Below are 25970 nucleotides of genomic sequence, written 5' to 3' on the forward strand. Positions count from 1 at the left end.
GTTGTGGCTGGGGCAAGGTGGGAGGCCGCAGGGGATGGGGTGGGTGGGCATGCTAGAGGCCTTTGGAGAAAGGAAGGCGTGATCTGTGGAGGAGGCAGCTTGCCCAAGATCTGAGGATCTGAGCTTGTCAGGCCAGCTCCGCCTTTGCAGTTAGCAGTGTGGCTGTGGCCTACTTCCAGGACCTTGGCTCCCTCACCTGTGGATGAATAACCCAGCCTCACAGACTGCTGAGGGGACTAACTGAGACAGTGGTTTACGGCACCTGGAACCAGGGAGGCAGTGGACATGTCTCGGGCATGGGGCTCCCTGGGGGCGTCTGCCTGTGTACCAGTGAACTTGTGTACATGCACGCCCCTGAAGGCCTCCAGGGATTCAAACACATAGAATCCTTGTTTAAAGTATAACTTTAGGCAGGGTGCAGTGGCTCACACCTGTAATCCTGACAGTTTGGGAGGCTGAGGCGGGAGGATCACTTGAGGCCAGGAGTTCGAGACCAGCCTGGGCAACATAATAAGACCCTATCTTAAAAAAAAAAAAAAAAAAAAAGCCAGGAATGGTGGTGCACCTGTAGTCCCAGTTACTCGGGAGGCTGAAGTGGGAGAATAACTTGAGCCCAGGAGGTTGAGGCTTCTGTGAGCCATGATCGCAACACTGCTCTCCAGCCTGGGTGACAACACAGTGAGCCCCATTTTTAAAAAACAAATAAATAAAAGTGTAAATTCAAGATCATGGGATTTCAGACTCTTCAATGCAGGAGGCAGAGCCCCATGATCCTGAGCAGCTCCCTACCCTCCCAGGGCCTGGGCTTCCCCAGGTGGGCAGTAGGCGGCTGTCTGGATGGCTTCTCCAGCCCGGCTATTCGGAAGCAGCTGGAGCATGGCAGGAGGGGAATGGGTGTGAGTGCCTGGAAATCCACAGAGGTAGCACCCGGAATGGGGAGGGGAGGGTGAAGGAGGCAGAAGATCCTCCTTCCTGGGCTAGTCCCAAGCCCTGAGTCTGTGGTCGGAGGCCTCAGCCTGATGTCCCGTCCCCCACCCAACTAAGGCCCTCCCCACTCCCCCTGCTCCAAGAACCTCAACTGTGCTGGAAGTCCTGCCCCAGCCCTGGATGCCAGGCTGACTGGCTCAGACTCCCCTGGCTGGCTCCCCTGCTCCCACTGATGCCCAGGCTATGTTCACCGAGGCGAGAGTGGAGGAGTCATAAAGAAGCCCCCAGCTCCTACTGCAAGTTCACCCCCAGCAATACCAGCGTGTAGGCCTGGGGGCAGGCAAGACTCGGGAACATGCCCAGCCTTGCTATTTCAAGCCAAGGGGCATCAGGCAGTGCCTGTGCTTCTGTTTCTTCTTCCATGGAATGTATACACCTGCCTCCCTTGCAAGGTGTCATCATCAGCCCAGTGCCCCCACCATCAACCCTCTCACAGGTAAGTCCCTTGGTTCACCATGAGCTGAGGTGGTCTGGGGGGTCACAGTCAGTTATGCTGGGAGAACACTTACCCTAGACTCCCTAAACTGCCCATGGGCACCATCCTTGCCTCTTCGGGGACCCCATCGCAGCCCCCTCACTGGCCCCTGCCTCCAGTACCTCCATCTCCCACCTGTTGCCAGAGGAACACTCTGAATGCAGAGCCGTGTCCCTGCCAGTCCCCCGGGCCTCCCCCACCTCAGCTCTGATCACTTGGTGCTCTCATCACCTGTTTGCTTGTGCCCCCCCACTAGCCCTGTGGGCAGGGATCATGGCTGATTCATCTAGGCAATTCCAGAGCCTAGTGCAGGGCCTGGCACTGGAATCTTGTCCAGTGAGAGCAGACTTGGCAGTGGGAATGGACAAACAGGGCCATTTACCCCTACTACCCTGGCACCTGCTTCTCTATTGGCATATTCACAACAATGCTGAGCTCAGTGTGGGGCCAGGGTCAGGGCTCGGCGTAGGACCAGGATCTAGGTTAAGTCTGTTCAGGATCAGGGCTTAGTGTGAGGCTAGCATCAAGGCTCAGTGTGTGGCTGGGGTCTAGGGCTCCGTGTAGGACCAGGATCAAGGTGCAGTCTGTTCAGGATCAGGGCTCAGTGTGAGGCTTGAATCAAGGCTCTGTGTGTGGCTGGGGTCAGGGCTTAGTGTAGGACCCGAAAGAAGGTTCAGTTGATTCAGGATCAGGGCTCAGCGTGAGGCTGGGACTAAGGCTCAGTGTGCAACTGAGATCAGGGCTCACTGTAGAACCAGGATCAAGGTTCAGTCTGTCCAGGATCAGGGTTTAGTGTGGGGCTGGGGTCAGGTCTTAATGAGGGACATTTTCTGTCTCCCACTGTGAAAAGTCCAGGACTCTCTACCACCTTACACAGGGCTTTGAAAATAACATAACCTGCCCCCCAGGGGCCAGGGCCTGTCTCCTGAGCCCCTACTATGTGTGCCTTCTATCCTGGCTAGGCTGGTCCTATGCTCCACTTCAGGCAGCTATGCTGGGATTCCCAGATTCCCTCTGCCCTAGCAAAAGTGGCTCAAGCAGGGAAGCTCTTCCTTGCCTCCCTACCTAGCCTTCAAAAACACAGTGAGGACAGTCAGCCTTCTAGCACGGATGCACTCCCAAGCCAAAGTGAAAAAGTGCTTTGTGGTTATGTCAGATTTCCCAATTGTCCACCCACTGCCCCGTTCGATTTGCCCAGGTGATCCAGTGCCAATGGAGGTAAACCCAGGTCTGGCTGAACAAGAAAGTGAAGGTGTTGGCTGGCACATGGCATTGAGATGCATAACCTAAAATACTTCCTCCTGTCCCAGGGCCTGAAATTCCTTTTTCGAAAAAGAGGGAAGCAGAACAATGCTAGTCCTGACCTTTGGAAGACACAGTGCACTGTCCTGGGGCCACCACCATCAGGCTTCAGTTTATCCTTGCAGACAAGCTCAGCCCAGCGGCTCCTTGCTTTTAAGCCACGCTCGCTGACTCTCCTGTCTGAAACCTCCATCCTGGTTCAGTTTTCAGCTCTCCGAGGGCATGGGCTGTTGGAACCCTGGCCCTGGATGACCCAGGTTTGACCCAGGCCTACTTACTTACAAACCTCAGAAACAAGGGCCAATTCAGAGACTGGCCTGGATGGGCATCAGAGCTGGGCTTGCCTCTGAAGACAGCAGAGCCAGGGCAGGGGGCGGCACCTGTCCCTGAGCCCCCCACCCACCCAGCCAAGCCCCCCACTGTCTCTGCTACTCTCAAGCGGAGGGTCAAGTTGGTCTGCTGGCAAGACACATGGCTCTCATTTTAATTAATTAAAGAAAAATCTAATCACTGCATTAAACTTCTCATTACTCCACTTGAATACCCGTTAAGTAAATGTAATTACCAGAGGATTGGGTTTCCCAGCCTCTTTCATTAGCTTCTGATAAGATGGGGAGAGGGAGGGAAGAGGGCGGGCAGCAGAACAATGCTAGTCCCGACCCTCAGAGGGCAGAGTGAGCACTGTACTGGGGTCACTGTGGCAGGCTTCAGTGTTCCTTGGGGACAGGCTCAGCCCTGAGCCTGGGGGAGATCCCCCAACCCGAGCTGCCCCTAGGAAGGCAAGAGCCCAGCTTTTGGCTGCAGTCAGTACCGAATGCTTCGTTTCCCACCACTGTTGGTTATTTATACCCCACCTCCCTCCAAAAGAATTGGAGGCTGCTGAGAACAACAGAAGCAGCACATGCTGAAAAACAGAGGAAGAAAACAGGACAAAGCAAAAATGAGAAAGAAGAAGCCAGAGACAAGGTTATTAAGCAACTGCATGCCACAGCATCCTGGGCACTTATCAGAAATGGGCCACAAACCGACTATGAGCTTCCTGGCAGTCAAGACAAAGACAGCAATGCACTTCGGTGCTGGGATGCAGTGACCAGCAGAGTATGAATGAGGAAATGCACACTGGGTCTTGGTCTTTCATCTGTGAAAAGGGTGGAGCCGGAAGATGGACTAATGCAGAAAACCACGGGCTGGGGGAACTGTAGGTGAAGGTTCAGAGGAGAGAAGAGGAATTACTAGAGGAGAAGCAGCAGAGGTGGAGGGCAAGTGCAGAGCCTGGGTGTGGAAGAGGTTTCTCCAAAGGAGGGGCCAAGGTCCCATACCATCACCAGCCCCCAGGCTGGCAGCCAGTCCCCCATGGTAGAAGGCACCGGCACTCTGGGGCAGGAGGAGCAAAAACCAGAGGAGACAACACACTCAGGAGGTCCAGAACTGGCCAGGCTGGGACACAGGCTCTGCCTCCCTGCGCTAAAGGGTGGGCTGCCCAGATGCCCTCTATGGCCAGTGCATCACCCTGTTCCCCAGCTGCCCAGAGGGTGGGCTGCTGCAGCTCAATGCTCCCCCTTTTCTAGAGAACTGCCCTCCACAAATGGGGGCCACCTCACCTGGGCAATCCAGGCCCTCCCATGGGCGTCTCACTGCCAATGACTGATTGATACAGGGGCCCAAAAGCCTGACCTCCTTGTGGGGGGTGGGAAGGGTAATTCTGTGGGTGAATTATGCTCCAGGGTTCCCTGGACCAGCCCAAGGCCCAACTTTGCCTGTGCTATCATTCCTACCCCAGTCTCTTTTCTTCCTCCCTTTCCCTGAGGCCCTGCCCTCAATACAGCTCGTGTACACAAATCCTTGTCTCAGGCTCTGCCTGTAAGGATTCTGATCAACAATACACCCTGGCAGCTCCTTCCAAGTTCAAAAAAAGGAAAGAAACAGAAAAACCAAACCGGCGATGTCCCAAACTTCCTAGAGAGGGAAGCAAGAAGGGGAAGGGAACAAGGATTTACTGAGAAACTGCCAGATGTCAGTCCTTTCTGTACATCATCTCAGGTAGTTCTCTCAGCATCCCTGTCAGGTGAGGTTCATTATCAGGTGAGAAAACTGAAGCTCAGAGAGGCATAGAGATTTGTCCAAGGACACACAGCACGTCCACATCCATCTATGACACCATCTAGAATGATTATTTGTTATTTGCCTTCCCTAGTCAGGGAGGAGTCTCCCTTCTCCTGTCAGCAGGATCCCAAGATTCCTTTGGGAAACACTCACCCCTCATTCCTGGTCACATGGTTGGGGAAGGACAGACCCTGACCCCCAGCCCATCAGTGTTTCTAAGTCCTGTGGACTCAGTTAAAGGTTCAGAATGAGCTGAATGCTGCCAATAGGACCCTGAGATCAACTCGAGGACTTTTATTTGTTCTATCAGGGAAGATTTTGTCTCCACCCCCAACCCTAGATCTAAACCTAGAAGCATGTTACCCCAGAAACTGCTGCCAGGCATCTTTTGACTATGTCATGCCAAATGCCACTAAGCATGGAGCCATCATCAAGGAGAGGAATGAAGGAATACAGACAAAAACCAGGTTCTGGTTGCACCATTTGAACCACTGGATCAAGCCCTGCCTGAAGCCCATGTTACCACCAAACACTTTGGTTACATGAGCTGATAACTTCATTTGAATGAAATAGGGTTTGTTTTAGTTTTCGTTTTTTGCTACTTACAATCAAAGGGATCCTGACAGATATAGTGTGCAGAAAGGTATCCCTTTTGCTCTGGGGACCAAGAAGGCTATCCCCAGGAGCCAGGGAATGGGTAGACGGGGGATGCCACCTACCCTGACTGCTGCTGTGTCCTGCTGGGTCCCAAAGCTTGAGGAGTCCCCTTGGCCCAGACTGTGGTCAGGAGTAGACTTGGGAGCTGGTCCAGGAGCTGGATAGAGTCAGAGCCCTGGAGATGCAGGCTGAAGGCTGTGTAGCCCCGCAGACTCAAGGTAGCCAGGTCATGGTCATAAGATCCCTAGAAAGGAAGAGAAACAAGAGTGAGTGGTAGGGTTCACAAGGGGCCCGAGGGGTACAGGAGGTAGGACAGATGGTGGCCACACCTTGGTGAAGGTGAGACCAAAGGAAGATCCCTGGAAGCATCTCTAGACCAGCACTGTTCAACAGAACTTTCTACCATGATGACAATATTCTGCCTCTGCACTGTCCAATACGGCAGCCACCGTCACATGTGGATCTTGCAATGTGAACAGTGTGATTAAAAACTGATTTTTAATTTTGTTTTATTTTAATTAATTTACATTTAAATCTAAACAGCCACATGTAACCAGTGGCTACCACACTGGACAACACAGCTCTGGATCAACCCTTGCCTCCTGGCCACAGTACACGGGAAAAACTGAGGTCCAGAGAGGAGAAGGGATTTGCCCAAGGTCACACAGTGAGAGGGTGGCAAAGGCAAACACAGTTCCTCCAACTCCTGGCCCTGATCCTCCATGGTACCCACTGCCCTTTCCATCATGGCCTCGTGTTTTCCCGTCATGCTCATCACTAGCAGAGTGTCCTGCTGTCCTGATATCCATGCTGCCATGGGTTGGGCTGTCCCTGGGGAAGGGAATGTCCCTGGGGAAGGGTGTCAGGCCACCCTTGAAGGGACCTGCCTCCTCCAGCCACTGCCACTGGACCCTCACTCAGCCCCCCTAGCAAAGCAGCCCCAATGAATGTCCTGAGATTGTCCCAGAAAACTGTCGCTCAGAGGGGAAGCCTCTTGGGCACAGAGTCATTATTTATAACAGCAAGACACTGCAGGCTGCCTAAACACTCCACAATAGAGATGACGGAGTGATTCATGGCACCCCTGCCAAGAGAGTAGTACACAGCCATTAAAAACGATCAACGAAGAGGCCGGCAGTGATGCTGAGTAATGTTTCCGTGACAATAATGAGGTGGAAAACTGAGAAATGGGTGCAGGTGGGGGTTGGGTTGCGGGGTGTACGAGGCCCACTCCCATCTGTCACCCTCACCCATGCTGCAGCATTGCAGGGTCCAGATTACAGACTCGCTTTACAGGAGGAGTGGGGGCTTAGAGAAGGCAACCACATGCGTGCTCCTGGCTCCATGGAGAGTGTGGGCAGAGTGGGGCTTGAACCCTTGATTTCTGATGCCAAAGACAGACTTCTACAGCTGCCCTTTGTGCTATGATGGCAGCATTATGGCTGCCCTTTCCTTCTTACTTACTCGTCTTTTGTAAACACATATGTACATCATACTTATTAAGTGCCAGGAACCTTCCTCAGCCCTTGACAAATTAAAAGCTAACTCATGGAATCTATAAAACTGGGTGAAGGAACAACGACTACTTCTACTGTTTGAAAAAGGAAAAAGAGGCACAGGGAGATTAAGTAACCTGGGGCCACTTCTACTTCCCAAATATTCTGCAAGGTCTAGTACTGTCATTACAGGAAGAAGATAAGGGGGCAGAGAGGGAGTGGCTGTTGCCTGGAGGAGTGGAAACACCGATGGAGAGTTTTCCTCCTTTTTAATTTCAAGGCAAATCTTTTTTATGGCAATTGAACGGAAAAAGTTCAAGAAGTAAAATAAATGTAGCAAGGAAAAGGTTTTTTTTAAAAAACAAGCACACAAACAAAAATGAAAACTTATCAGATCGAAGTCACGGATGCATCCGACAGACCTCGACTGTGAATGTAACACACCTCCCAGCAGCAAAACTCGTGTCCCTAGGCTTTTCTGCCAATGTCCTGACCTGGGACCACTCCCTCCTGCCTGGGTGAGATCCTCACCTCCAAGGCAGTAGGGAGCAGCCCTGGGCAGAGGTAAACTTCAATAAACACCTCCTGGCTCCCTCCCGCCTCCAGGGCCCCTGCTGCCTGCAGTGCTCCAGCCACCGGCAAGCACTGAAACTCAGGACATATGGCATCCAGGCCTCTGCCTCTAGCCCCAGCCAGCCCCATTCCACAGGTGGAGCAATGGAGGCCCAAAAGGCGAAAGACTTCACCAAAGGTCACACTGCTACTGAACACGAAATGCCTGTGTGTGCGCTTATGAGTGTGCATGAACACGGCCCAGAGGGACACGTGTGTCTCCCACGCATGCGGTGCTTCAGGCCCAGGTGATTAAAAGGGCAGGTGATTCCCAGCTTACACACCCATGTGCACGTGTGCACACACATACACACACACACAAAACTGTCATATCATTAACTGCTACTACAGCCACAATGGCATCATCTGCTATTTCTTCCTATTTCTTGTTTTCTGTGTTATTTTTCATTCATGCATCAAATACTTATTCGGCACTTACTATATGCTAGGTATCTTATCGGGGCTAGGATTCACTGGGGTACAACACAGACAAGTTTGGTACTCTCATGGGAACAGGGGATACCGATGATAAACAAATAAGCAAATAAATAAAGAAGATAATTCCAAAGAGTGACAGGCAATAACAATCATAAAACCTGGTAATGTGAAAGAGAAGACTTGGGCTGGGGCTGGTGGGTTACTCAAGCTAGAGGGGCAAGGAAGGTCTTTCTGGAGCAGTCACATTGGAATTTATTCTGTGGGAAATGAAGCTGCAGCAGGAGGCTGGGGCCCTGAGGGCCAGGGTAAGGGCTTTGGATTTCATCCCAAACACAATGAAAAGTAACTGGAGGGTTTTAACTAGGGAAGTGCTATGATGTTTTCCTCATTGTTAACAGTTCTCTGGAGCTGCCAAGTGGAGACTGAACTCAAGGGCATCAGGCCTGGGGCAGAGGACCAGTGTCACAATCGCCCGAGGACAAGGAGACAGCCTTAACCAGAGGGATGGCACAGAGAGGGAGACAGATTCGGGCAGTGTGTTGTGGCAGAACCAACTGGTTGATGAGTTGGATGTGAGGGGGTGGAGGTAAGAAAAGGAGAGTAATGAAGGAAGACTCGTAGAGCTTCTACCATAGACAGGGACTGCTTTCACAACCAGACCCCACCCCTCAAGAAGCCTCAGGGGCCTGATCAGGACTTCCGGTCCCTGACGAAGGGACTTGGCATGTGTGTCCAGACAGCAGAGCTAGGCCTAAGAAGAAAAGATTCCAGGGAGACAGATCTCTGTTCAGCATGAGAAGCAGTGAGCTTCCTGTCCCTGGAGGTATGCAAGTAGAGGTCTGGGGACCATGTGTGTTGGGTGGGGATTTGCACTAAAAAGGGAGGTTGATTTCTGCCATGAGTTTCTTTAATTCTGTTAATACATGAATCAGGGCTAGATTGCATGGATTGAAGCAGGTGTTATAGAGAGTCAAGGGAAGGCAAGGTAATATCCAGCATATAGTTATTATTATTATTATTATTAGGACTTTACAGATCACAGAGGGCTCCCACTGATTCTCTACCTGGATCTGAAGCCCACACTGTGAGGCAGGTAGGGCATCATGATCAGCCTAACCTAGCAGATGAGGAAACAGGCCCAGCAAGGGAGTGGGATCAGCCCAGGGTTCCACAGCACATCAGCCTCAGATTCTCTGTGGCCTCACACCCTCTGTGGCCTCACACCTATGGACCTTCTCCCCCATCCGCAGCAGTCACCCCAGCACCCTTGCCCCGGAAGATGCAGGATCTCCCCACTCCACCCAGGCTTCCATTCAGCTGCCAAGACTCCCATCCCTGGAGGTTAGAGGCACTCTTTGCCCTCTGCCCCAAAACTTGGAAGGGGGTCTCAGCCTAGAAGATTTCCCCCCTGGTTACACAGGCCCTGATCCTCCACTCTGTCCCCTTTACCCCTGGTGGTTTTACCATAACCCCTTAAATTGGTTCCTTCAAATTAGAGCAGTATCAAATACTAGGCTTTGCCCAGAAATGAAATAAAGTAGGGTCCCCCCCATGAGGTGTCATTCTTCCCCTACACCTATGGCTGCTGTGGGCCAGGGGCAACCAGAACCCACCTGACCACCTTCTGACCACCTTCCCCTTTCCTACCAGACAGGCAGAGAGGGCACCTGGGCAGGTAGGAGTGTCAGGAGGTAGGGTCTCCCCGGGGGGCTGGGATTGCCAGGTGGGGAAGCTGCCACCTACTGGCACTACATCATACACTGAACACTCGGGATAATCTTTTTTTTTGTTTAATTTTTGACCAGCAGTTTGCCCTGACAGACCCCAGGATAGTCTTGAGGGCCAAGTGGGAGCATCTCACTCTTCAAGGCAGTGAAAACTCGGATAGATGAAAGAACTTGCCCAAATTCAAAATATTAAATGGAAAGAAACAGTTTGTAAGTGCTGGAGCCAGAATTTGAACCCAGGGCTGACTGATTCCAAAGATCCGGTGCTGTCCCCTGCTCCCTGCTGCCTCGTGGAAGTGCCAGGCAGTTCGAAGAGGCAGCCCGGTGAGCAGATGGGGTGGGCAGGGGGAGGCAGAGAGAGGCGGCGGTTGTGGGGTGAGAGGGAGAAGGCAAGACAAAGAAAGGACAAAGACAGCAGCAGAAACAGCTGAATCGACAGTGGAACCCTGCAGGGGCCAGAAGAAGGCAGCTCTGGAAGCCACCCTCCTGATCAATGCAAGGCCCGCAAGGCCACCCTGGTGCCATCTGCCCCTCAGATCTAGCCACTAGTGTTCCCTGGGCTCATCCCCAGATGCCCAGGCCCAAGGAGCCCCCACTCATTGAGAATGCTCCCCAGTCATTAAAGGCATCCCCCACTCGCTGAAGGGCACAGGTCAGGCCCCTGTGGGCCAGTCCTGGGGCAGGGAAATGGGTTGAGGGAGTAGAGGGGCCAGCTCTGGCCCTGGGCAAGGCATCTGCCCAGCCTCCCCCTGCCCAGTGTTCAGCTGCCCAGGCTGCCCACCATGCCGGCCGATCTGTGGCTGAGCTCTGGGCTGGCCAGGTGTTCCCGAGGCCAGCTGGCAGCCCAGCACCATCAGCCTATCCCCAGAGCATGCAAGGTTTAAGCAACAGCCTTTCCACTGAACATTTTCGAAGAAAAATATCTTTTTTTTTTTTTTTTTTTTTTTTTTAAGAGAGAGAAAGGGAGGGAGGTGGAAACTGGCAAGGGAGGAGGAGAGAAGGAGGGAGGGAGAAACCTACCCCATCATTGCAGTCAAGGTCACAGGCACCGGCACGGGGCGGGCTGGGCAAGGAGCCTTTAATCTGGGAGTTCAGGCTGAGGAAACTACACGCCTGAAGCCGGAGTACATTACTGCCCTGAATGATCTGTCGGCTTCTATTAGGCTAAATATCTCTGTATAATGGGGAATTATCCTCTGAAGAGGCAAACTGCCGGCCTCTCCAGGGAGGGGGCGGTGGGAACCTCGCATCGTGAGGGCTCTCCCACGGTGGGGCGGGGGGAGCAGGACCGACTCAGAAAGCCAACCCAGTCCCACACCCCCACCCTGGAGAGTCACAGCCAGCAGCTGCTTTGATGTTTGTGGCGGGTGCCCGCCTCCCTTCCTTCCTCCCCGGACTCTTCCCTTCCTCCCTCCATACGAGCCTGGAATGATGCCAGACTCGGGTGTAGGCCTGACAAGGCCACTGGTCAGCCAGGTGACCCCAGGCAAGTCTCTGAGCCTCTTGGAATCTCCGTTTTCCTGTCTGTTAGATGGAGCTAATAATACCCGCCCGAAGGCTGGCCGTGCCAGGGGTGAGCATGAGGCTGGCATGGAGCCCAGCACAGAGTGGACATCCTGCTCTGCCCACCGTGGAGGGCCCCCCGTCCTCCTCATCCTCACTGGCTCACCAGGGCACCACCACCTCCTCCAGGAAACCTTCCCTGCCCCCATCTCGGGGTGTCTCCCACCCTGGTCACCTACAGCCAGAACCCCACCTCCGGGACCTCCGTTTCCAGTGGCTGAGTAGGAGCCTCAGTTTTAGGAGATCCCCCTGAGCAGAACGGACCCCTCCTCATCTTCCAAACCCCCACCCACACACTCAGAACTGGGCACCCGGGCCTGCCCCAATTTGTGGGCTTGGAGGCAGGGGTTAGGGTGGCACCACAGGCATGGGTGGGGCCCACAGAGGGGTGACACTCATGGGAAGGTGATCAGCACCAGGGTAGCTGGGCCAGGAAGCCAGAAATCCCAGGACAGGGGTCTGCAAGAGCAGGGTAATAGCTGAACCATCAGCAGGACTGGCTAACGCACAAGGCAGGGCTTGGGGCCAGGTCAGAGGAGCAGAGAGGTGGGCAGGAGCTTGAGGCTGCAGTGAGCTGTGATCATGCCACTGCATTCCAGCCTGGGCAATAGAGCCGGGGCTCAGTGCCAGGTTCCTGGTGCAGGGCACTGTAGGGGCTGGAGCAGTTCAGGCCAGGAAAGGTCTTGGGGGTCAAGCGGGGGCAGAACTGACCTGTGCGTATGGGCATGAGGGTCAGATGATGGTGGCAGGGTGGGGATCAGGGTACCAGGTGACAAGGTTCTGCAGACCCCAGACTGTTCTAAGGGCTCCTGTGCCACCCTCAACCTGTAGTGAATCCCTGGAATGGTACAGAACCCCTTGCTGCAGATGCAGCCACTGCTGTTGCAGGGCCTGCGGGTGGGGACAATTCCAGGGCAAGACGCCTAGAGCCCAGTGGGATACACAGAAAGGAAGCCACCTCCAGGACAGGTCAGAAGCACACTGTGTTACCCACTCCCCTCAGTAGGCCCAGAGGTCCAGCCCAGAGTTCCCACAGCCTGGGGGAGCTGCCAGTTCACTCATTCACTCACTCATTTATTCAGCAAATGCCCTCTAATGCTTTCTGTGAACTAAGGGTACAAACACACCTGAGCAGGGTGTGGGGTGGAGTGCAGGAAGGTGAGAGATGACAACTCGGGGGCTGTGTGAGAGCGGGAGCCTGAGGGGCGGTGGAAACAGGGTAGGGGGCATCTGATCCAGGGCTGGGGTTTGGAAAAGGCTTCCAGGGTGAAAGGATATTTGAAGGGGTATTAAAGGAAAACGAGTTGGGTTTGGAAGCAGTGGGGAAGGGCACCGCAGACTACCCCAGTGACAAAGCCCAGTGGCTGGAGAGGGAGACCGCCCCCTCCTTCAGGCAGGGCCTAGCAGGCACCACACAGGGTGGAGCTCTTATTCTAGGAGCCAGCAGGAGCCTGAAGTTCTAAGTGGAGAGTACCCAGGGTCTGGATTCGTGCTTCAGAAACATCATTCCAGCTGCCACCTGGGGGAGGATGGATTTCAGGCAGGCGGAAGGACAGGAGGAAGTGAGTTAGGAATGAGGCAGTGGCCAGGGGAGAGGTGGGGTACAGCAATAGAGAGAGGGCGGATGAGGGAGGGATCTGGGAGGCGGAAACTGCAAAGTGAGGGCGGTGGTTATAATCCACAGTGCCAGCGTCCCACTGAGCATCCCCCACGCCTTCTGTCCAAACAGCATCTTTAATTCTGTAAAAAATCCATTAGTTACTTTGATCTGCACAACACTCAGGTGAGGCAGCCAGGCCAGGAATTCATTGCTTACTTAGTCCATTAATTCAACAAGCATGTGTTGAGTGCCTACTACATTCCAGGCACCATTCTGGCCCACCCAACACAAGGAAAAACTAAGACTCACAGATGTTGCCCGAGATCCACAGGGGTGACCAGGACCTGCTACTGGTTTGGGAACCCAGATGCCCTTCATAATTGGGGAAGGGGTGGGGTCATACGCCAAGCAGGAGCTGTGGAAAGGGAATGCCTGACAGTGGGGCTGGCTCATGGCCCTCCAGGGCAGGGATGAGCCTCCGTCTGGAGGAGAAGTCCCTTTTCCTCCAAGGTGGGCATGGGAAACCCGAGAGACATAGTAGGGTGGAAGGAAGCACAGTCGGGGGGGCGGGGGAAAGGCTGACCTCCACGGGCTGGAGGCTGGAAAGGGTGAGTGGACACAGATCAGGAATGGCAGGGCCATTAGGCCCAGCAGACCGTGGGTATGGCCAGAGGGTGAGAAGGGTCGGGTGAGCACAGCAGGAGGATTGGGAGTGGGGCTGCCTCCTCGAAAGTGCTTGCAGGGAGAGGGGAGAGGTGGAGGCAGAGTCCCTGAGTCCCTGCTGACGACAGCAGGCCCCTGGACTGCCCTAGTGGGTGCCCCATGCAGTGGCCTCAGGCTGCTCTGTGCTAAATGGGGGGCTAAGGAGCCAAGAGAAGGAAGAACCTCCTCGGAGGTGGCTCCCAAGGGCCCAGGGATGTGTCAGGACAGACCAAGGGCAGCCTGACTGCCTCCTGAGCTCACTCACACTGCCAGGACAGGAGCTGCTGGTCAACTCTTTCTCTCCGTTCCCCCAAGTCCAGCCCTATCTATCCCCAACATTAGCATTCACTGCTGAGGACCTTGGTAGTTCCCTTGCTTCCCTGGGCCCCCCTCTCTTCATCAGCAAACTGGGGTGGCTCCCACCTCACTGATGGTCAGGAAAGCACTAACCCAGATACTGCACACAGTAAGCACATACTAACCGTCATCCCTACACACAGTAAGCGCATACTAACCATCATCCCCTGCACACAGTAAGCACATAATAACCATCATTCCCGCACACAGTAAGCGCATACCAACCATCATCCCCTGCACACAGTAAGCGCATACTAACCATCATTCCCACACACAGTAAGCGCATACCAACCGTCATCCCCATACACAGTAAGCACATACCAACCATCATCCCCACACACGGTAAGCACATACCAACCATCATCCTCACACACAGTAAGCACATACCAACCATCATCCTCACACACAGTAAGCACATACCAGCTATCATCCCCACACACAGTAAACACATACCCACCATCATCTGCACACAGTAAGCACATACCAACCATCATCCCCACACACAGTAAGCACACACTAACCATCATCCCCACACACAGTAAGCACATACCAACCATCATCTGCACACAGTAAGAGCATACTAACCATCATCCATGCACACAGTTAGCACATACCAACTGTCATCCGCACACAGTAAGCACATATTAACCATCATCCCCACACACAGTAAGTGCATACTAGCTGTCATCTCTGCGCACAGTAAGCACATACTAACCATCATCTCTGCACACAGTAAGCACATACTAACCATCATTTCCCCCCTCCACCTCCCTAGTGACAGGACCCCTTAGAGCCCAGTCCTCAGCATTCTCCGTGTCTCAAACACACTAAGAGCTCAATTAACTTTATGGGCTGAGTTTACCGGCTAACCAGCTGTTAGCAATATGACCAGGCCAGAATTCTGCCCATTGGACCCGGTAGGGAAGGGACTGAGAGGAAGGACTTGGCAGATACCACAGGGGGCAGGAAAGGAATCAGCAGAGGTCAAGGTAACAGGGGTGGCAGAGGTCCTGCTGTCACCACACACGATAGCATTCTCAGTCTTTCAGGAGGCAGCAGAGGGGAGGGCTGAGGGCAGGGCACTCCCAGGTAGAGGGTCCCTGGGCAGATCGGCCTCCTGCCCATCAAACCTGCTCTAGGCCTCCTCAGGGCACCTTCAGCCCTGAGAGCTGCTCCCATCAACACACCTCTCCCCACCTTGAAATCTATCCCACTGTCTACCAAGCTCTCCCCTAACAAGAGCATTGCAGAGAAATTGAAAAAAGTCAAAAGGAGTTGCCTACTCTGGGAGAAGGGGCAGAGCTGGGAAGATTCCACAGAGGTGGCAGCTTTTCAACTGTGTGGGCCTCACCTCGCCCCTCTGTGAAATGGGACTGCTCTACTATGATGACAACAACTCTTACTACTACTGCTACTAACAGGTAAAGCATTTTGGGCACATACCCTGTGCCAGACTCTGTGTGAGTACTCTGTGCTCAGAGAAACGGAGGGAGAGGTGAAGCCAAACCTGACCCTCCTAAACTCTTAGTTTGGGCGGACTGGCTGGTGGAGGGGGTGACTGGGGTCTGAGCCTTGGGCCAGCTGCAGGCAGTGTGGTAGGTGGGGTCAGTGTTACCAGTGGTCAAAGTCTCCGAGTTGTATTACTCCAAATATTTTTCACATCACTGCAAGTAGCTGCTCCTGCTAAACCTGGGTGAGCAGGGGTGGGCAGGGGAGGGAATCTTCCAGAACCAAGCCAGAGGCAGCAAGGTCAGGGGTTAAGGATAGCTGCAGCAGCTCAGCTTGGTCCCCTCACAGTGTTAAAAACACTGGTGCTATGTGCGGCCTGCTACTTGCAGCCTCCCTCTTCCTGTCTTCCACTGGACAACCTCACCCATGTGCCAGGCTTCAGCCTTTGGTCTAAACAGGTAGGGGTGGGTGGGAGGTCAGCACCACCATGGAAGAGGGACCAGGGGCAGGAGAAAAGCGGCAATGTCCTCTGCTATGCACACTCCTACACTGAAACCGCACACTGTGGGATAGCTGTTCTTATTCCCACTTGACAGATGAGGAAACTGAGGCTCTGAGGCCTATGTTCCTTGCCCAAGGACAGGGGAAATGACAGAGCTGGGATGCACACCTAGCACTGTCTGGTTCTAAAGGACAAGGAGATGCCAAAGGCTGAAAGGTGAATGACGCAGGAGTTGGGGTGCATCTCAAACATAACCAACAGGCCTGGGGGGGTCTTTTGGGGGAAACCCTTCCTGGCTCTCCTCTCAGTGGCTGCAGGTCGTCCCAAGCCCAGGGCCAAGGTGGTCTGGCAGGCTGAGGAGATGAGGAGAAAAGAGGCAGGGGAGAATGAGAGAGGTCTCTTCTTTGGCTTCCAGCAGCTTTCTTCTCACCCAATTCCTGCCCCAAAGCATCGCACCTCCCTGGCTGGGTGGGAACCCAGGAGGCCCCAAGTTGATCAAGGGGCCCAAGAAGGCTTGCGATATAGTTTGGGTATTTGTCACCTCCAAATAGCATGCTGAAACGTGACCCCCCCGTGTTGGAGGTGGGGCCTGGTGGAAGATGTTTGGGTCATGGGGGCAGATCATTTATGAATGGTTTGGTGCTGTTCTTGCCCCCTAAGGAGTAACAAGTTCTCATTCTATTCGTTCCCATGAGAACTGATTGTTGAAAAGAGCCTGGCACCTACCTCCACCCACGGCTCCCTCACCTCCTTCCTCTTGTCATGCGATTCCAGCTCCCCTTCGCTGTCTGCCATGAGTGGAAGCTCCCTGAGGCCCCCTCCCCTGATGCAGATGCCAGCACCATGCTTGTACAGCCTGCAGAACCATGACCCAAACATACTCCTTTTCTTTATAAATTACCCAGCCTCAGGTATTCCCTTAGAGTAACACATAAATGGACTAAGAGAGCTTGCACGGGGCCAGGAGTTTGGGGGTATGGTTAAAGAGAGATGAAGGCCCAGCCGAGAGCTAGGACCCAAAAACCACCTGGGGGCTGAGGCTAGTAGAGGGAGTCAGGGAGGCCCAAGAGAACAGGTGTCACAGGTGGTGCCTGAAGCCCCACACTAGAGCTTCATGCCTTTGGGTGATCCAAGGTGTTTAGTTCTCCCAAGGCTTTTGCACCTGGGAGAGGCAACAACTAGGAATATTGGCAGTGGATGGTAGGGCTGTGGGGCTCTGCCCCATCCTCCACTAACACACTGTTTCTTGGCTCAAGTGTTTTGCCCTCTCTGGTTCCTAGTCATCCCATCTGCAATATGAAGTGTCCAGGCCTAAGGCTGGGGGACACCTGCATCAGGCGGGTGGAGAGGCCCCAGACAAGCTGCCTCTCCCCATGCCAAGGGGGAGTGCTGACCCTGTTACAGCACCTGCCATTCCCGAGGGATCATGTGCCTGGGGTAAGGTATCACAGATGACCGCACCCTCCACCCCAGGGGCCTGGGGAGGAGGCTTTGCCTCCTTCAGTTGGTGTTCCCATTTGGAAAGCATCAACAGAACACAGGCCACAAGCTCAGCACAACATGCCATGGCCTTCTTGCACCCTCTCAATGAGACCATGATGCAGGTATCAGTATTCTAATTCTCCAGGTGAAGAAACTGAGGCTCAGACCAAAGTGGCCAGAAAGAGTTGCAGACCAGCCCCATGAGGGTGGTTTGGTTCAGCACCCCAGACAGCTGCCTTCCTGACTATCTGACTACCCCCAGTTCGCCTGGGCTACACACACACACCAATGGCTAAGCTTGCTCTTCCCAATCCCTGATCCTATCTAAACTCCACCCAGCTTTTCCCAGCAGCTCCAGCGGCATGGCTGTGTTCTGTGCCACACAGCACTGAGACTTCAACCATGCAGCTCTTGCTCCCTAATACTTCTGTCTTAAATCTCATTCTCCCAGCAGCTCCTTGAGGGCAGGCGACAGTCTCTTTCCTTCTTTCTTTAACACAGTCCAGCCACACAGAGGGGACTGGGGAGAACCCACTGGCTTTGGACCAGGCAGATGTGAATGAGAACTGAGCTGGGAACTACTGGGTACACTGCTTTGCCTCACTGAGCTTCAGATCCCCCAGCTGTGAAGCGAACTGCTCTGTCCATCTCACAGGCTTGCAGATGAGCCAGGGCAAAGGCCTACTCCTTCCTCATGTCAGCAGGGGCCTCTTTCCAACTCTCCCTGAGTCTCTTCCTCCTGGAACTTCACTTAAATTCTGAACCACTTCCCCCATGAAATTTTCCAAATGACTCACAAATGGGGGGATTCTTGTTACTGAGAAATGTCAGGAAGGCCCAAGAGAACAGCTGGTACAGTGCCTGGAGTCCCACTCTTAGAACGTGATTGTTTCATGTCCTTGTGGGTTCTCAGTTCCTACAAGGGTTTTGAGCCAGGAGGAGGGAACACCTAAGAATATTGGCAGTGGGAGGTAGGGTTCTGGGTCCCTCCATTACTAACACACTTTATGTCTTGGAACAAGTGTCTTTCCCTCTCTGAACCTCATCTGCAACATGAGGTGTCCAGGCCTACAGCAGGAGGGGTGGCACTCTTCCCACCACTCCCTGGAAGCAAAGGAGGAAATGCTTGTGGGGTGATGTCAGGGATGCTGGGAAGGACCCTCCAGAGCTCTAAAATCCAGGACCACAATGCTCAAAATGCCTCCACTGGGGCTGACACATGCCTTTAATCTCTAACAAAGAGAGAAGCCCGATCCTTGGGGTTGATGGGACCCTACAGACAGGCTCTGCCTGGTCCCCAGCTGCTGGGGACAGGACCTGCCTGCATGCCTCAGACCTTGCAGGAAGGTCTCCTTGACCATTCTCAGGCCTAGTTGGCCTTCCTAGGAAGTTCTGGCTTGAGGAAGGCTGAACTCACAGGCCCCAGTCTAGGCAGAAAGAGGAAGAAGATTCTATGGGGGACCCATAGGAAGAGAGTTCTGCCAAAGGTCCCTCTGCCCCAGGAAGAAATGCTGAGGAGCCTGAAAAGGAAAAAAGAGACAAGGAGTTTGAGTCTGGGCTCTGCCACTTAACAAGCTGTGACCTCAGAAAGACACTTTATCTTTTTGAGTTCCAGTTTCCTAATCTTAAGATAGGGGCAATAATATCCACCATCAGTGGTCCACAGGGCGCCTCATGCACGGCAAGTTCTGAAGGATCTGCAGAAGCTACGACCATTCAAGCTTCTGCTCATCAAGGCTCAGAGAAGTGGCATCAGCCTTGAGCAGTTGACTAACAGGCCCCATGGGAGAGACAAGCGGAGAGCTCAGAGAGAGTGTGGATGCGGCAGGGCCTCCAATCTGCCTCTGAGGCTACACATAGAGCACTATGCTGAGTCCCAACCGTGGCCACACATTGAGCCCCGATCCTGGTCACACACTGAACCCCAACCCTGATCACAGACTGAACCCCAACCCTGGCCACACACTGAACCCCGACCCTGGTCAGACACTGAGTCCCAACTCTGGTCAAATATACTGAGCTCCGACCCTGGTCACACGCTGAGCCCCAACTCTGGTCACACTCTAAGCCAGGGTCACACACTGAGCCCCAACTCCAGTCAGACACTGAGCCCCGACCCTGGTCAGACACTGAGTCTCAACTCTGGTCACACGTTGAGCCCTGACCCTGGTCACACACTGAGCCCCGACCCTGGGCACACACTGAGTTCTGACCCTGGTCACACACTGGGCCCTGACCCTGGTCACACACTGAGCCCCGACCCTGGGCACACACTGAGTTCTGACCCTGGTCACACACTGGGCCCTGACCCTGGCCAGACACTGAGCCCTGACCCTAGTCACACACCCTAACCCTTGACACACTAAGCAATGGTCACACAGTGAGCCTTAACACCAGTCATAGACTGTGTTCTGGCCCTGGATACATACTTAGCTCTCACCATGGACACACTGAGCCCTGGTCCCACCCTGAACCCTGTCTCTGGCCCCACAATGTAAATCCTGACCCTGGTTGCACACAGCCCTGACAGTCACCAGCCACCATGCCCAGTTTGCACCAGAGACCAGTGTCATGGTCTACGCCCTAGGGAGGGTGGCCAGGCTCCCATTTCCTTGTGGAGAATTTGCTGGGTTAATCTTCTGTCATATGAGCCGGCTCATCCCTGACAGGGGCTCAGGGAGATGCCGCCACTCCATGCCTCACACACATACACACGCCAGTCCACTTCCAGCACCCTGGGCCTTGCTTTCCAGGCTCCCTGACCAGTTTTATTCCCTGACCACAACTCCACAACCCAAGCCCTGGAGATGCTCCTTGGCTCCCACCTCAGAAGAGAGGAAGGTGAGACTCCTGGAATGCTGGAGGGAAAGGGCGCTATGCTTCACTCATTTGCAGGGCTCACTGTCCAACAGGCGACACTGAGGTCACTGGGAGGTGCATGGTGGCCCCAGGGCTCCCGTCCTGGTCCAGGGCTCTTTCCACCCAGTCCTCTGGCTGCCTAGAGGCTTCCCTCCTCTCAGTGCCCCCACCGCCCAGCTGGCAGAGGAGGGCCCCTGTGGTAGGGGCAGGCAAGTGCCAAGCACCCTCCCAAGACCAAGAAGGTGAGGTGGCAGGGGCTGGCAAAGCCTCGGGGAGCCACCCTGTCCTGGGCTCTGCCACCCTCGGAAAGCCCTGACTTGGAGCTAATTTTTTACTTCTTCTCAGGCTGAACAATGGAATATTCTGGATCCTCTCAGGCACAATGATGCCAAGTGGCTGAGCTGTCCCCACTCTTGCAGGGTGGCTGAGGCCTTCTGGGCTGCATGTCCTAAGGGAGAGTCACCCACTGACTCCAGACATGGCCCCGCGTGAAGACCACCATGGTCACACTGGAGGTGAGGCGCCCACTGATGCCTGAAATCCCACCACTCATTCACCCTGTAGCGCAAAGCACTGCCCTTCTCAAATGCAAGCTGAGATGGGGCCAACAGCTCTGGGTCCCACCCTGGCTTGAAGTACTGCCAGCTGTGTGGCCCGGGGTGGGCTGTACTTTACCTTTCTGAGCTTTGGATCCCCTGTCTGTAAGATGGGGATAATAATATATAAATCCCATTGTTGTTACAGCTAAGATCCTGACATCCTTGCCATCTCCCCTTGATGTCCTACAAACACCTCATCGTTCCTCGTCCCCAAACCACTCCTTCCCCAGGGTTCCTGCCTCAGCAAACGTCTCCACCATCAACCCAGCTGCCCAAACTGGAAACCTCGCCTCCCTGCGACATCCCCACCCAACCCGGCACCTCTGTCCTGGGCCAGGCCTACCACGGCCTGCCAGACCCCCTGGAGTGGCCCACCTTACTCTTCTGTGTCCTTGTGTCCCTCTGCTCTTCACCTGGCAGCCAGGGCAGCACTGTTGAAGCCTAAGTTAGATTAAGTCCCTTCCCTGCTTAAAACCCTCCAGCAACTTCCTCTTTCTCTTAGACCAAAACCCACCCACCCTCCTCACTATTGGCCCCAGGCTCGGTTTGACCCAGCCCTGACCACCTACCCAACCCCACCTCCTCTGGTTCTCTTCCGGCTACCCCACAAGTTTCCTTCCAGCTCCTCAACACACCAAGGTTCTTCAGGACATGGAATGCTCTTCCTCTTCCTTGCACACAGCTCCTTCTTATCCATCTGATAATGGGATAAGATGTCTGCTCAGAGAAGCCCTCCCAGACTGCCCAGTCTCAGTGTGCCAGAAGCCCCCTAGCTGCATTCTCTATTGTTCTCTTGTTCTGCTCATTACAATTTGCAATTATACATCTACTTGTTTATTTACTTACTACTCGTCGCCACCCCGATCCCAAGAAGAACTGTGAGCTTCACTCGGAAAGGGGCCATGGCTGCCTTGCTCACTGTATGCCTAACCCCTAGCACAGAGCCTGGAACACAGCAGGTGCTCAAGAAGCAGGAATCCCTGCTGAGGAGCAGACCAGAGACTCCACCCTCTCTGCTTCCCCAGCCAGACCCAGAAGCTATAGCCAGAGTTTCAGAGGAGGTGCTGGCAGGACAGACACATGGATAGGCATGGTTCTGCCTCCATGGGCAATGCCCATGGCTGTGGCAGTGCCAGGATGCCACACGGATTCCCTGCAGGGGATAGTACAGCTAGGGACTGAGCAGAGAAGGACCTGCAACTACTGAGACCATGCCAGCAGCTGGGTGTTCTTGAAGTAAATTGCCTCAGCAGGTGGCAGGCTGCAGGCAGAGATGCTGGAGGGGAACAGGATGTGCCATGTCTTCTGATGCTCCAGGAGAGAGAGACAGAGAGAGAGAGAGAGTGAGAGAGAGAGAGAGAAGAGGGAGAAATGGTGGAGGGGAGGAGGAAGAGAAGGAGAAGTCCAAATGGAAGTGTGCTCCACCCCACATTATGCAGACAGGAGAAAGAAAAGGGCCTCCATGGTCAAGCTCCCCTGGAAAGTAGAAGCAATATAGGTTCACTTCCTGCTACATGCCCAATGATGGGCACCTGACGCCTGTGGCCACAGACCCTGCTCACCATGACTCTTGAAGCACAAATGATCCCGACCATTCTGCAGATGAGAAAACAGCTCAAAATGGCCACATGGCTTGCCCAAGGGGGCACCACCAGCAAGAGATGGAGCTTAAAATCAGGTCAGCACTGGGGCACCAGGGATTTTAGCCAGACATCAAGAAAATCCCCTAAACAATTCAGGGAGAAACCCTGATCCCAGGAAGGGCTAGCGTCTCCCAGAAGCTGGTGGGCAAAAGGACTGGACAAGTGGCTGAGGGCAGGAGGCTGAACCTATTAACTTCCAGAGTCCCACCCAGCTGTGACATTCTGCAACCACTGGGCAAGCTCCAGCAGCCTCCAGGAGGGCGAGCTCAGGAAGAGGCTGGGCAGTCCCTGAGAACCCCTGGGGGAGGCTCTGACCATCAGGATTTGCCAGGACACCAGGCAGGAGCACAGGCACCAATCCAAGGTGGTTCTATTCTCTGTGGGAGGTCCTGATCTTCTAGGGCCACCAACGGAGATGTGGGTGACCACAAGTCCCAGAAGAAAAGGGGCTAGAAAGGACGAGATGAGCGAGAGAAGAAGCTCTCTCCTATGGCCAAACCAGCCAGCAGGGAACCCTGTCCCATAGTTTTGACAGGTATCAGGCACCAGCTTGCCCAGAATTTCTGTCTTGCACAAGGTAATTACAGTTCTTCCTGTGTAATGAGATGGTTTTTAAAGGCCATTCAAAAGAAATTTCCTATAATGAGGTGAAGGGGTTTATAGTGTTAGACATCAAGGAAACCAGTAATTGGTGGGACCCAGGCTGAGTCCTGGAGTGAAGCGACGAGTTTCCACATCTAAAAGGCAAGAAGAGCAGGAGGGTGGATGGCGAGCCCTGGGAAGGAGGACAGAAACTTTACCGGCAGCCCGGTGTGCCCTGAAGAGCAGAGTGGGGCATCGGGAGGCTGGAACCCTGTTGGGGCAGAGGAAACTGATGGAGCTGGGGCTGGTCAGGAGCAGGGGAAAACCTACAAGGGTGAAGCCACAGGGTGGAAGTCTGGGCTCAGAAGGAAAAGGAAGGTACCAGGTTGAATAGTGTCCCCCCAAATTCATGTCCATCTGGAACCTCAGAATGTGACCTTATTTGGAAATAGGGTCCTTGCAGAGGTAATCAGTTACAAGGAGGTCATACTGGAATAGGGTGGGTCCTGATCCAACGACTGATGTTCTTATGCAAGAGGTCAACTTGCCCAGGTGCAGTGGCTCACGCCTGTAATTCCAGCACTTTGGGACTTTGGGAGGCCAAGTCAGGCAGATCACCTGAGGTCAAGAGTTCGAGACCAGCCTAGCCAACAGGGTGAAATCCAGTCTCTAATACAAAAATTAGGCAGACGTGGTGGTGGGCGCCTGGATCTCCAGCTACTCAGGAGATTAGTGGGTTCAAGGCAGAAGAATTGCTTGAACCCAGGAGGCGGAGGTTGCAATGAGCAGAGATCCTACCACTGCGCTCTGTAGACACACTTAGGGGAGGAGGCCATGTGAAGACGGAGGCAGAGGCTGGAGTGATGCATCTTCAAGCCAAGGAATGCCAGCAACACCAGGAGCCGGCAGAGGCCAGGCACATCCTCTCCTAGAGCCCTCAGAGAGAGCACGGCCCTGTGGGCATATTGATCTCAGACTTCCAGCCTCCAGAGCTGTGAGAGAGTAATTTCTATTGTTTTAGAAATAAAACAGAAACCACCAGGTTTATAGTAGTTTGTTAAGGCAGCTCTAAGAAACTAGTACAATAATTGTTCTAACAACTGCAACTATCTGGCCATGGAAAATGGCCTCAAAATGGGGTGAGCCTCCCACCTGCAGAGGTGTGCGAGCAAAGCTGGAGCATGCTCAGTGCCCCCAGAACTCTGGACAGCTCCCAAGGCAGGTTCACAGTTCGTCTTCCATTTGACCTCACTGTATGCAGGGAGCCATACAGACAGGGTCATCATTCCCCTCCCACCGGTTTGGAAACTGAGGCCAAGAACCTGCTCAAGAGCACAAAGTGGCCAGAGTCAGGGACAGCGGCAGGCCTGGAATCCTGGCATTCTGACCACCAGTTTCGGGCTGGTTCAGGCTCACTGACCTGGGTCTTCCTTTTGTGCCTTCTCTGTCTCTAGATTCAACTGTGGTTCAACGTCCTGGAAGGCAGAGAAAAACCCAGCCTCCCTGCACCTGGCTGTTCCAGACTGAAAGTGGCATCACTGCTGACAGGCCTTTTCCAGCTCTCTCCTGAAGCCTTCCAGTGGCGCTGCAGGCCCACTGCTCTGACGTGCCTGTCCTGATGGAGCCACAAGCTTCTCAGACATGACTTGGCTTATGGAGAAGCTACACTGGCTGGCAGGCCCTTGATGAGCACCTACTGTGTGCAAAGCCCTGGCACAGTGGAGGGTGGGGGTAAACACAGGGAAGGTGGGAGCCAACGTATCAGGGACTGAGTCCATCCATATCAGACCACCCAGTGAGACCCCACTGTGTCCCCAGACCTAGTTTGGCTTCTCACTGGGCATCGAAGACCCTCCTCAGGAGGATGGAGAGAGATGGTAAAAGGGTGGGTCTGAGAAGGGCACTGGGGAGTTGGAGCAGTGAAGAGGAGCCCCTCATGGAGGAGGAAGGGAGAAGAGAGGGTGGCCGAGGGAAGCTGCAGCTCTTCTGGTTTCTCCTGCTCCTTCCAGGCCTCTGGACTCCCAGGGGGGCAGGGGCCACCCTGGGCTGTCCCTCACCCCCACCCACACCTGGCACTCAGCTCCTCCCTCCCCGTGTCTGCCTGCATTGCTGGAGAACTTCAGGAAGGCCCTTCAGCTCCGACACCAAATGAAGCAGGAGCATGGCCAAGCTTGTCAGCCCAGGCGGCCCAGCTCTAAATGCTGGTTAACTGGCACTGAGTGGCAGAGGGACATGAGGAATGGGCTTTGAAGTCATTTGGTGGGACTTGTCCAGCAGGAACAATGGGCCACCCGGCTGGTAGAGAGTCTCGGCTCCTAATTAGGAACCACTTTGAACATGGAGGCATCAGATTAATGAGGTTTACAGCGCTCAGTTTCACGGTGTGGCAGGCTGCCTCTGTTCTCTGATCGCAGTTTGATGCCAAAACCTTGTTCTCTAAATCAAAGGTTCTCCAGAAACTCCATTTTCTGACGCGCCTTGGATTTCTGCTGGGCGTCTCTGCCAGGGAGCTAAAAGCCTTCACCTCTACTCCTTTACTCTGCCACGGTGCTGGCTTTTGTTTCGCTGAAGACTTCACAGGGCTGGAACACCTCACACAGCCCACCTGGGAGGGAGGACAGGGTGGCTGGGGTAGCCCTATTTAGCAGAGTGTGCTTGCTCAAGGTCGTACAGCAAGCTGGCCAACCGTGCCGGGCCGCCAGGCTCCCAGATTGCAGGGCCTCTCTGCTCTTGGCAGCTTTGATGGTGCCAGGCCATGAAGGATCCACTGGCCAATTTCTCGCTGTTGGCATCTGTTCACAGGCCTCAGGGGCCTCTGGTTCACCATTCTTGGGA

The 25970-nt window shown here is 54.1% G+C and overlaps 1 protein-coding gene across 8 annotated transcripts in view; it reads right to left on the reverse strand.

Annotated features, from left to right (window-relative positions):
- LINGO1 (leucine rich repeat and Ig domain containing 1) overlaps positions 1 to 25970 on the reverse strand; it is a 212439-nt gene that overhangs the window by 71959 nt on the left and 114510 nt on the right. For 5 of the 8 annotated variants that reach the window (XM_011932836.1, XM_011932837.1, XM_011932840.1 and 2 more), the window contains one exon: positions 5587 to 5768. The exons of 1 other annotated variant lie outside the window; for it this stretch is intronic. The gene's annotated coding sequence lies outside the window, so the exon portion shown is untranslated. Of the gene's footprint in view, positions 1 to 5586; positions 5769 to 10817; positions 10996 to 22472; positions 22587 to 25970 lie in introns of those variants that run through there. 2 more of the 8 variants (XM_011932838.1, XM_011932842.1) reach the window with 2 other exon arrangements.

The sequence above is a fragment of the Colobus angolensis genome, unplaced genomic scaffold (genome assembly GCF_000951035.1).
Source record: "Colobus angolensis palliatus isolate OR3802 unplaced genomic scaffold, Cang.pa_1.0 Scaffold99, whole genome shotgun sequence".
Taxonomy (NCBI): Eukaryota; Metazoa; Chordata; class Mammalia; order Primates; family Cercopithecidae; genus Colobus; species Colobus angolensis.